The following is a 10,440-nucleotide window of genomic DNA, read 5'->3' on the forward strand; positions in this document are numbered from 1 at the left end:
GAGACCATTGGGGGCGGGGTGTGTGGCCTTATGACACACTTCCGGTGATGTTAGGGGGTGTGGCCTTATGACACACTTCTGGTTATGTCAGGGGGTGTGGCATATGCTAATTAGTTATGCTAATGAGTTCCCTAAGCTCTTATTCTACTAAATGACCCCTGGTTAGAACTTCTACTAACACTAATTCAAAAAACATTTGCATATCATATAATTTTTTAGCTTACATCAGCCAACGTACTCATCTGTCATCTTAGTAGAATAGGAATTATTGAAGAAATATATTCAGAAATATAGCCAGTATTTGTCTTAAGCAAACAAAAGGACCACCTCCCTTTCTGAAAGAAACTGTATGATTGGAAACCATTTGCACATAAATGGTGTGTGATAATCCTCGCTTGAGGTATTAGTTATTCTGTTTGCTATTTTCCCCATAATGAACTGCATCCATATTTTATCATGCCACAAATCTAGAGGGGAGGGCTGTGTTTGATTTCCACCTGGCCACAATGGTGAGTCTGGCTGCAGCAATTAGTGTGGAGATTGTTTCCTTTGTTTGTTTTGGAGGGGACGGATCTGGCCATTGTTCCAGCAAAATCAATTCAGGGTCAAGAAGGATTGATAGGTTGGTTATCAGACTTATAGTCTTGATTATAACCTTCCAGAAATTCTGTATAAGAGGGCATTCCCACCAACAATGCCAGAATGTCCCACGGAGGCCACAGCCCTTCCAGCATAGTGGCTGATTGCTTTGTTATGCAGCCTTTGAAGAGTGTAATACCATCGAGTTATCATTTTAAAAAATTGAAAATTTATATTAAAGAACTTAGATTTACTTGAAGGAGCTCTCCATACCCGCTGCCAGAATAATTCTTGGAGTTCTCTACTTAGAAAATTTTTTAAGATTTTTGAGTAAGATTTGCTGTATGAGGGAGACCAAACCCTTAGTTTCGCCATCAAAGTTTTAGGTAATTGTTTCAAACTCTGATAAGTTGGTGAAAGAAGTACTTGTACATTTAAGTTTCTGTATCATCTCTCTATCTTGGAGATATCGAAACCAATGAATCTGTATTTGTGCTTCCTTTTCAAATGATTCTTTTCTATAAGTACTTTTGCATGTCAAATCTATAGGGCAAGCTATCCCAGCCCTGAACCATTCCCGCAGAGTTTGATACTTGTTACCCGCAACAGACCAGTCTTGGTTGGTCATTATTGCTGCTGGTGAAGCTTGCTGTATAAGTTTTTTTTTTGTCCAGTCCCAGAGTTTTAATGACATGTCTAGGAAATTATTATCTTTTTATTTGTGGGGTCTATCTTGTATTGTGAGGAGGACTGTGAAAGCTTTTTCTCCCCCCCTCCCCAGTATACTGGAGTGCACCATTATTTCTCACTTGCATGTACTACAATTTTTTTCTCACTTCCCTTAGGAACATACCGGCCCAAAAGATGTTGTGCCCAGGCTGCACTGTATGTTTTCTCCCCAGAGTCCTCTCCAGAAAGGGTGCACTCATCTGGTAAGCAAATATAGCTCCCACTGTGCAGTTAGGGAGATTGGCTCTTACATCACTTCCACCAGGAGTGAACCTCTTGGATCTGTCACTGAAATCCTGCCTGGTTTTCATAAGGGCAAGGACAAAGCATGTTTCAGTTGTTCAGAAAATTGGTGAGGAGATGATGCGGCACTCCACCAGGCAGCGTGAGGTGCTGCTTGAAGCTGGGAGAAAAGACCAGGAAGACTTTATGTGGGTAATGACAGCATCTCTTGAGGAGAAGAGGCAGTCCCATGAAGACTTATGTGGCATCCTGCAGGGACAATGAGAGGGGACAATGAGAGGGGAAGGTGGAAGAGCCATCCCACAGGTAGTCAGTGTACACAATCACTGTACTGCACTAAATGTTGATCTAAGCAGCAACTGAGGATGGGGATGTTGGGAATGCATGTAGAATTGATATGTCTGATAGTATCAGAGAGCGGGTGGCAACACAACCAGGCATAGATCTGCCATCAACTTCCTCTCATGGCCCTCCCCATGCTGGCTGCAAGTAGCGAGTCATGAAACCCAAAAACACCTTATTCTCCTCCAAAGTAAATCTAGTCAACCCCTTAATCCCTTCCCTATCATGGAGTTCAGTTGTGTCCTTACACTGTCAGCATGGGTGAAATGTTGTATCCTCATGTTCTATCTGTCCAGTTGTTAAGGAATGAGATTGATATTTGCTTTATGGACAATGTTTATTGCTACACACACAATGGACTGTGCACACACACCCATAGGCTCAAAGAAAGCTGTACAAGTCACCTGTTGTGATACTACACGTAGAAGATGCCTGCATAAGCCTTGCACATGAATGAGGTGTTAGCCGTACTGCTTTATCTACAACAGCTGGCAAACTAAATTTAAATTTGGGTTCCTGCTTTTGTATACTGAAGTCCAATCCACTCCAAGGTTTTTACCAGTGAGAGAGAAATGAGACTGGTGTGTTCCAAAACAATTTGTCTTTTACTTAAGAATATATATAATCACATACACACAAAATCAGATTCACACATACAATCAATCAAGTTCCTTAGAAATACCGAATTACAATAGTCACTATAGAAATCATAGGTAGGGCTATGGGTTGCAATACTTATCTGTCCTGAAGCTTGTCCTTCTCAATGAAGAATAGAGGGGTCAGAAAATATACTAGTGAGATTTAACACAGAGCTAGAAACCAGCCAACATGTGTGGACCTCGTGGCTGCAGACCAAGAGATCAAGTAGGAACAAAGGATTTTTGAATAGGAAGCTGGGCTTGAGAGGGGTTTCAAGTAGACAGAGGGCATAGGTGGGGGTAGGCGGCTAGCAAACGCTAAGCAGCTGGACCTCACCTTTTATAGGTGAATCCTTTAGTGAGTGGCAACCATGCCAGTCTGTAAACCCACCTACCTGTAAGTCCATCCCAAAACGAACCTCATTGGTGCGTGTAGTAAGGGTTTGCCACCTAAAGGGTTTGGCCAATATTGAAACTCTAGACTCTAACTCAAGAGGAGGCATCTGGTGAAGTGTGAAAGCTTGGTGCTAGGATGCTCATTGAAGTGCAGATGAATCTTGCCCATTCCCAGGTAATCAAAGCCCGTCTGACAGGAAATGGTTATTTAGATGTAGAGCAGAAATGTGTATATGTGTGCTTTCAACAGTTCATCAATGGAGGCTGATTTCAAACAAGTTGTTGTTTGGCTGGCAACAATAACGATGTGCTTCTTCTTCCCCTCAGGCAGCAGCTGTGTATTTGAAACCTCATTAACATGTAAGGCTTAGAGCAGGTCACTATCTATGTGTATCTCACAACAAGCGACTTGTACAGCATTCCTTGAGCCTATGGGTGTATGCATGCACAGTCCATGTGGTGTTGTCAGCAAATAAAGCAAAGATTAGCCTCAATTTTTAACAGAGGTTTCAGCTACACAGCATCAGCCTGGTGGGGAAGCACACATCTCCATTATTGTCACCAAAACAACAACTTGAGCAGAGACAGCCCCATTGCTGAATCAGTTGGGCTCACGTACAACGCATCCATGCTTTCTTCTACATTGGTATTTCCTGTCAAATCAACATTTGTTTCACAAAGTGGATGGCCAGCTTCATCTGCACTTCAGTGAAGCATCTTGACGTCAAGGGTTTCACATCTGATCAGATGCCCTTCTTTGAGTAAGGTATTAGATTTCAATATTGACCACTCCTTTAGGCAACCTCACACTCCTATAGGTAACCAATAGGATTGTTTTTGGGATGGACTAACAGGAAGGTGGGCCAGGAGGTTGGCACCGTCAACACCCATCTCCTGGATCTCCGATAAAAAAAGAGAACCAGTCACATGGTCTCTCTCTCTCTCTCTACTTGATCAACTAGCATCTCCCTGCAACAACCCCTGTCTGCTTTAACTCCTCTTTTGTCCAGCTTGCTATCACAAACCCTTGCCTCTACTGCCTACACGTGCTGGCTGGTTCTAGTCATGTGTTAAATTCCCTTAGATTTTTATTTTCTCCCCATCCATTCTTAATTGGAACAACCAAGCTGTGAAGACAGATAAGTATCACCCATCATCACCCTACCTGCTAATGCAACAGTGCTTATTTTAACCCTGTATTTCTAAGGAACTTGTTTGAATGTGTGAGTGCATCAGTATTGTTTGTATGTGATTTATATTCTTAAGTAAAAGACATTTATTTTAACAACACCAACCTCGGCTTCCTCTCTGGTAACCCTCGGTGGGAACAGGACCTTGGTATAGTTGGCAAGCACCAAGTTTAAAATTTGCCAATTGCTGTAGATAAAGCAATTCGGCTAACACAGTTGGTTGCTTTATTTCAGTTCTGCCCCATTTTGATTAGGGGATGCAGTACTGGTTTGTTATTCCAGACTGTTCCTAAAGTAATCCAGGCATAGCACTGACTGTTCTGAGATAACTTTATATATAATATTTTAGGAAAAACAGAGTGATACCAAAACACAACTATTTACAAACTAGGAATAAGGCCATGACAAGTTGGCTGTCTTCGACCCGCTGGCCCGCACCTCCCAGTTCCAGCAGCCTCACAGCGGGGGCATTCGGACACTTGGGCATGGCTCTCCAGGTGCACAGACCAGCCTGACCGACCCCATCCAAGGTGCTTGCTTCACGCCATCTGCCGCTTCGCTCGCTGCTTGGTGCCATCCCACTCGCAGTGAAGTGCAGAGGTGAGTTTCCAGGCCAGAGGCTGTTGCTGCTGTGGATTGTGCCCCTGGCTCCCCCACCCAGTGCCCAGACACACTCCTCAAGGCCGGCCCCGAGTGCCTCCCTAACCCACCACCAGCGGTTCTCCCCATGCACCAGGCGGAAGGAAGGTGCGGGACTCCTCACCACTAGACAGAGCAGGAGCCGCTCGCTCTGTGCTTCCTTCCCAAGGGACTGGGCCAAGTGCCCCCCCCATCGAGCCAAGGGTGCAGCACAACTCAGAGTCCATGGCTGGCCAGCCTCCTGTCCTGTTCCCATGGGACGCATGTGCCCCTGTGAGCTGGAGGAGGGAGGTAGGGGGAGGCCTCCCACCCTGTTGGCTTCCCACTTGCAACACTGTGGCTGCGTGCCCCAGGCCATGCCAACTGGTACTCCTAGCCCCAGCCACACGCAGGTTAATGCCAGCATTGACGGCCTTCCATGTGTCTGGCCAGCCTTGGCCCGACCAATGCGAACTCCAAGCCCCAGCACAGATCCTGCTGCCATCCTTAGGTTTCCCAGCACTGAACTGGATCACCGTGGCCCGCCCCCCGGGACGAGCCACTCCAACCTTTCCCACCTCTGGAGGAGGGGAGGCGAGCCATGGCTGGCAGCCCATTTGGTCAGGGGTCGTTTCGAGGCTGAGTGCAGCAGAGCGGCACTCCAGTAGTCGAGCTGACCACCTCCAATGTTCCCTTTAAGCTGCGCCAGTCCCCAGTGCACAAATCTGAAGCTTAGCACAGGGCCAGGAAACTCACCATTGCCCCAGGGCTACCTCAGGTGCGGGGGAGAGGCAAAAAAGCCAAGCCTCCCCCCCCCTGCACCAAAGAAGATCTTCTCCCCCAGGGAGGAGGCGCTGCCAGCCATTTAAAGAGAACAGCGGGGCTGCCAGTCAGCTTTTCACTTAAAATGGCCAGCAGCCATTTCAGGTCCCTGAAACGCAGGGCGGGAATATCTGCGGGGCTTCCACTTCACCCCCCGCTTTAGAAGCGGGGAAGCGAAATGGAGCCCTGAAATGGTGGCGGCATGAGGTCCCCAGGTGGGGTCTATTTCTCCTGTGGCTGGGGTGGGCGGGGCAGTATTGGAAGCAGGTGGGCGCCTTCTGCGAAAGGGCCGGAACTTGTAACCGGGATGGTCATGGAGGTGTCTGGTGCAGAGGCGCTTGGCCTCCTCCACAAAGGGTGGCTTCTCGGCAGCTGGCATGCACTTTCAGGTGGTACCAAGGTGCTTCGAGATCTCAGCATCATGCATCTGTGGGTGCTCCTGCTGCACCATCCGCCACCGTGCCCTCCACAGAAAGGCATTCATCGGCCACTTCACCCACTCCTTGGCCACCATCAGTGCCCCGTCCCGTGCCCTGAACACCCTCCGCACCCTGTTTCGGCTCCTTTGTTTCAATTTCTTTCTTCCCCTTCCATTTTTTCCATTTCCCCTTTGTTTTCCCATCTTTCTCTTCCCCCCCTTTCCCCTCCCTTTCTATTTGTTTCTTCCCACTTCTTTTTCCTTTATCTCAATTCTTTCTTTTCATTTCCCCCCTTTTTCCCTTTCGTTATTTTCTTTCAATTTCTTTCCTTTCCATTCCATTTTTCTTTCCCTTTCCCCCCCATTTCTTTTCCTTTCTTTTCCTTCTTTCACTTTTTCCCTTTCCCTCCCTTTCTTTCTTTCATTCACCTCTCTTTTTCTCTCTGTCTCTCCCTTTTCCCCTTTGTTTCCATTTCTATTATTTCCTTCATTCCCTTTTATCCCTTTCTTTCCCTTTCCTCCTTCCTTCCTTCCTCTTTCGATTTTTCCATTTCTTCATATGTTTGTATGTTTTTGAACTTAATTTTTTTTTAAAAAAAGAATTAGGCATGCTCCCAACATTTATGCTTGTAGATTTTTTGGCTCACAAGGTAGGATTCATCAGCCACATGTGGAAAATCAGTTGTAATTGTAGTGGATTCCCAGGTCCTGCCTGGAGGTTGGCAACCAACCTTAGGTTTGTGCATGCTGCCCACAGAGGAAAGAAGCTGCAGTTGCCACCCTCTGGTGTTTTGTGGGTTTATTCCTGGGGGGGCGGGCGGGCTGCTTTCACTGCTTCTCCAGTGACCCACTCAGGGGCTTGCAAAGGGGACCATCCAAATGGGAACTAGTAGACGGTAACACTAGATTGCCATAATGTTATTGCACTATAATGGAATAGTAATTATCGGGGTGGGGGGTTAAGCCCTTTGGTGGTGCAGTGGGGAAAATGGAAGTCACTAGGGGCTGATGGAGGGAAAATGATACTAATGTGGGCAAGGCCTTTGAAAATGTACACCTTCCCATTCAGATGGCTTGCTAGCATGCTTGGATTGGTGTTCTTTCCAGATCACGTTCGAGAGAGAACATACTGAGAACAGAGAATGCCTGGAAAAAGGATAGTTTTGGGTGGGTGGCCATGTTGGTCCAAAGCAGTAGAACAAAGTTTGAATCCCATGACACCTTTAAGAACAACGAAGTTTTATTCTGGGTATAATCTTTTGTGCATGTACACTTCTTCAGCTACAATGAAATGGAAATTACCAGTCCATACATTTTTATCTCACTACATATGCTAACTTCAGCCCTTACAGCTATATTCTCACCAATGCCCCCAGAAGGGCCATACATCCTCTTTATTGTACTTTATTTCTTATTTGGAATAATTGATTAGAATAGTAGATTGTAATGTAACATGATAATAGTAGAATGTACTGTAATTTGGAATGGTAGATTGGAATGTATTTCTCTGGTCTGGAGACAGGGGAGACAACTCTACACGGCCAATCACCCAACTTCAAAGAAGAAGATGCTGTAAGGTTGCCTCCATGCTTGAGAGGAGATGGATGGAGCGTAATGACAGGGTCTCAGTTAATTGGTCTCAGCATTCCACAAGTAAAGATACATCTGCCCAGGGGTTATTTCGAGGCGGAATGAGCCAGAACGGAACATTATAATAAATGTTTGTTACACTGAAACCAATTAACATCTTGACTATTTTCTTTGTTGTGCTTTTGAAGCAGTTTTTCTCCAGGTAGACTCGCCAGCTCTGAGCTGGGAAATACCTGGAGATTTTTGGGGTGGAGCCTGAATGGTGAGTGTTGCCTTCTGACACACTTCTGGTGAAGTCAGGGGGTGTGGCATATGCAAATAAGTTATGCTAATGAGTTATGCTAATGAGCTCCTGCACCTCTTTTTCTACGAAATGACCCCTGGTAGTATCTAAACTCAGATGTAAAGCTCTTTAATCTCATTTCTTGACAATCACCATAAATGATTAAGCAGTTTAATTTTGGAGGGGATTTTTTTTTTTTAAGTGACAGCAAGCTTTGTTATTACCTGATTTCCTTCTCACCCTTTGTGGGGCAATTCCTTCTTTAGAATTACTCAATACTTTTGTCTCTCCTTCTGGGCTATAATGGAATCCTGGGTGATCTATAAGGAAATGGGAGAAACAGTAGTAAATAGTAATAATTAGTTATTAATGGATACATCAGGTAGACGACTTTGTTAAGAAATTCTCCCTACTGTAAAAACAATGTAAATGCTTTAGATTGTTTTTGAAAACTGCCCTAAATTGCATTCTCTTGTTGTTTGTAGATTGCCTTTGTGGGGGGGGAAATGCCAAACTTTATTTTACAATGAAGTCTTATCCTCAAGTTACACTGGCTGGATTGCTACTATCAAAATTAAATGTTTTTAAAGCATATGTTTTCTAACTGAAGTTCCACCTTGGCATTGGTTGGGTAAGCTCATCATTCGTATTCAGTACAACAGGATGCTATAATTGCACAGCACAGCATGTCTGTGGTGTTGCAGCCAAACAGCAGTGGCAGTACAACTTTTAAAGAGGGACAAAACAAAAAATGAGAGGAGGGAACCTCAGGAAAGTCTGAAGAAGTGAAGAAAGGCAGCCAAAATACTGAGCCGAGTTCTAATCCAGCCCTAGTAATAACAACTTGTTTTACAGGTTCATATACTGCAATGACCATTAGGCCTAGGACAGCATTGGTAATAAAACACCATTCACACACTTAAACACCCTTTTCTGTATTGTCAAAAAACCATTCTAGATAAGTAGAGTCCTGCTGGCTCAGACCAGGGGGCCATCTAGTCCAGCATGGAACTTTTTTATACGATTGTGCACAAACATGTCTACGAAATGGGAGTATAGTTTCCCTTCTTGAGATGTAAAATTTCAGATTTGGAAACTGGGGGACAAAAACCCTTTTATTTGAATTAATTCCTATGTGTATTATCATCATACACCTGGTAGCTTATTAATTGTGGACAAAATTAATCCCTTTTAACAGTATACATAGAAATTATCATTACTGAAGGTTGTAGATTATTTTACATTGAAATGTTCATGTTATAGACTTGGAATGAGTAAAACCTTGTCTAAAAATATTTCATTCATTCCAAAAGAGAAAATATTTCATAGGAGTTTTATCAGTACTCCCAGTTTCCCCTGCTGAAATTGAAAAAAAAAGTTCTCAGAAGAAAACTGAACTGAAGAAACACTAAAAGGGAGCTGCAGCAAATCCCTGTCCATGAAGTACTTGTATAATATACATCTGCAAACACTTTTGGCATTTGACAAGTCATCTTCACTCTATGTGTATGCACTACAATAAGCAGCAACAACATAAGCAGGCTTCAGAAAGACAGGGCCGAACTAGATGAGACGTACTTTTTACCTCTGTAATTCTTACAACAGCCCAGTAAGGTAGGCCTGTGTTATCGTACACACACACTGCAGGTGGGGACTGAGGTTAAATGACAGTGGCTTGTCCAAGGCCATCAACTGAAGCCCACCAGGCTTCAGTGACAACACATCATAACTGCATCAATATCACGTAACAGGAGGAAAACTTGGTGATAGCTAATATCTGTGTTCCCTGTTTGTTACTACATATTTCCCCTTCACACTGTTTCTTCCTCCCTCACAGCTTCTTACTTAACTGTTGAAAGAAACACACTTACAGGTAGCATCCATCTCGAGAATTGCTTGCTTGGCCTATAAAACAAAAATTGTGCATTAACTGTGACGTTTCTATGAAAACTGCATACACCATCTCTATTAATATCTGATTTGGGGTAGGATCACATGTTACTATTACATTTAGAGCCATCTCACCTGTACCATAAGATGAATTAATTTTTTTTAACAGAATTACAATGGAGGATGCAAACATTTGTGGATACTGCACCACTGAAATCATTCACCCCCTAGATTTTCTTGTTAACACTTGGGAAAGATTGGGTATGCCTCCATTAACCTATTTGACTTAAAACATGAGCCAATTTGCCCTATTACTTCATAGCACCATCTCTCAACTTTCCCAACCCCACACTGCTATTATGCCAAAAAAAAATCCATTAATCCTATATCCAATTCCCAGGGAACAACTTGTGCGCACCCCTCAATTTCAGCTGACTCTAATTAGAAACTTCAAGTTCTCCCTCTCACATTAAAATTTCCTCTTCAACCACAAATTGAAAAATGACACTAATTCTTAATAATGTTATAGAGATAATGAAAACTAAAGAAGAAAAAAGTGATCAGAGCAGCTATCACTGCTCTGCCCAGATGTTGCAAGGAAAATGAAAAATAGTGCTATTTCTTAATGACATTATAGTGCTTATTAAGTTTTTGCAGGAAGAAAGGAAGGAAGAAAGCTGTTGCTGCACTGCTTGAAGGCTG

The 10,440-nt window shown here is 43.9% G+C and overlaps 1 protein-coding gene across 1 annotated transcript in view; it reads left to right on the forward strand.

Moving 5' to 3' along the window:
• The window catches only part of LOC107120183 (olfactory receptor 1052-like), an 18,885-nt gene that overhangs the window by 6,874 nt on the left and 1,571 nt on the right, over positions 1 to 10,440 (forward strand). The gene's annotated exons all lie outside the window — the stretch shown is intronic.

Source organism: Gekko japonicus, unplaced genomic scaffold, assembly GCF_001447785.1.
Source record: "Gekko japonicus isolate JY-2015 unplaced genomic scaffold, Gekko_japonicus_V1.1 scaffold4446, whole genome shotgun sequence".
In the NCBI taxonomy this organism is placed as follows: domain Eukaryota; kingdom Metazoa; phylum Chordata; class Lepidosauria; order Squamata; family Gekkonidae; genus Gekko; species Gekko japonicus.